General features: G+C 47.0%; 1 pseudogene across 1 annotated transcript; it reads right to left on the bottom strand.

Annotated features, from left to right (window-relative positions):
• Positions 1 to 323: 323 nt before the first annotated feature.
• LOC308529095 (ATP synthase subunit d, mitochondrial-like) lies at positions 324 to 795 on the bottom strand (annotated as a pseudogene). The gene has a single exon. The product of its transcript is annotated as an ATP synthase subunit d, mitochondrial-like (transcript).
• Positions 796 to 2,179: the final 1,384 nt, after the last annotated feature.

Raw genomic sequence — 2,179 nt, 5'->3', positions numbered from 1 at the left:
CACTATGCATAATTATAAAGGCAGAGTTTATTAAAATGCACTTCATTGTCAAAATTGAGCTATCAGCTATTAAAGTATGTATACATTTTTGGGGGACACCCTGTATATAACACAAAAAGAAGGTTTTAAGAACATGTAGCATAGAGGTTAAGAGTATGGGTTCTACATCTCAGTGCTTGAGATCCGATCCTCACCCCATCACTGACTTTGAGGAAGTTACTTCATTTTTCTGTGCCTCAATTTCTCCCCCCCCCCACTATCTGATTATTTTTAATGTCCAGAGTTTATAATACAAGGACCAGAGCTTCCTCTCAGACTCAAGTTTATAAATTCTCAGTTGGCCTGTGAGGCCAGTAGGGATACTTCTTTTTGTCTGATTTGGTTTCCGGGAAGACTTCATTCAAATCCTCGATGGTCATCTGGTCAAATGTTCTTCATCTTCTCCAGCTCTTTCTCATATTGCTCAATCCTGGTCTTTGAGAGAGACACAAACTCAGCACAACTTTTCACATCTTCTTTTTCTTCAGCACCCACCAGGGCGCTGTACTTATCCTCTGGCACAGGAACCTTCAGGGCATTAAACTTCTCAAAGTCATCTACTAAGCCGGCCTTCCCTACATTGGCCTTGAAGCAAGCCCAGTCGATAGCAGGTGGTTTCTCAGATAGAGTAGCCAACCTGGAGGTGAGGGTCTCATTCCTCAGGGTGTTAGCAATGGTCTTCTGGTTTTGGGGTATGATTTCCCCAAAAGCTACCCAGTCAATGGTTTTTAGAGCAAGTTTTCGCCCAGCCATCTTGAGATCCTTCACCCACCCCAGAGGCCCACAGTCCACAGAGCAAGTCTGTGCCTCAATTTCTTCAACTGTAAAAGGAGAGTAATACTAGTACTTCACAGTGAGAATTAAATGAAATAAGGTTGTAAAACATTTTGCCCAATACCTGGCATATAGTGAACACTCAATAAATGTTAGTTGTGATACCAGATGTGCAAAGGAAATATAGTTTCTTTACTGCCTCCGAGAGATCTTTCTCACAACCCCCTGCTGGACAGCAGAGGGCTGCTTTTGTGGGTGGAAGAAACTATGCTGCCTTTTGTTTTAAAAGACTTTCAGGAAATATTTAGTCAATCTAAGGTCCATCTTCATAATGCTGTTCTCTTCCCTTATGATTCCCCTCAAAGACGGTACAAAGAGAGCCTCAGTCTTCCTCCTATGTATCTTTTACTCTTACACTACTATCACACAACACTCTGACCACAGATATGTAGGGGCTTTTCACCACCAAGCAATTCTCTGTGACACTAGCTGGATGTCCTGCAATTGAACTCAATTCTGACACTATCTACCTGAATATTCCGCAAGTTAAGGGCTCAGTCCCACAAGACCCCTCCCCTCAACTTCAGATGCCAGTCAAAAGTTCAGGTTGTCACCTCTGCTTCTGACCTCTCAGCTATAAATCAGAGGTTCTCACAACCCCCTCCCTGGGTTCCATGAATTTGCTAGAGCAGCTCACAGAACTCAGGAAAATAATTTACTTACTGTTTATTATAAAAGAACTAGATTATTATAAAAGAACTACAGGTCTGGTGCACAAAAATTTGTGCACTCAGGGGGGTCCCTCAGCCCGGCCTATGCCCTCTTGTAGTCTGGGACCCCTTGGAGGATGTCCACCTGCTGGCTTAGGCCCGATCCCCCAGGGAGCGGGCTCAAGCTGGCAGTCAGACATCCCTCTGGCAGCCGGGCAGCCCTCAGGGGATGGCCACTTGCCAGTGGGGAGCAGGCTTAAGCTGCAATCAGACATCCTTAGTGCTGCTGAGGAGGCAGGAGAGGCTCCCACCACCACCGCTGTACTGGCAGCCATCAGCCTGGCTTGTGGCTGAGCAGAGCTCCCCCTGTGGGAGCGCACTGACCACCAGGGGGCAGCTTCTGCATTGAGCATCTGCCCCCTGGTGGTCAGTGTGTGTCATAGTGACCAGTCATTCCCAGTCGTTTTGCTGTTAGGGTCAATTTGCATATTACTCTTTTATTATATAGAATAGAGACCTGGTGCATGGGTGGGGGCTGACTGATTTGCCCTGAACGGTGTCCTGGATCAGGGTGGGGATCCCGCTGGGGTGCCTGGCCAGCCTGGGTGAGGGGCTGATGGCTGTTTTCAGACTGACCAAGCCCCCTGGCGACTGAA

The sequence above is a fragment of the Myotis nattereri genome, assembly GCF_964212035.1.
Source record: "Myotis nattereri genome assembly, chromosome: 13".
NCBI classification, from domain to species: domain Eukaryota; kingdom Metazoa; phylum Chordata; class Mammalia; order Chiroptera; family Vespertilionidae; genus Myotis; species Myotis nattereri.
This window is presented reverse-complemented; position numbering and strand designations above follow the sequence as displayed.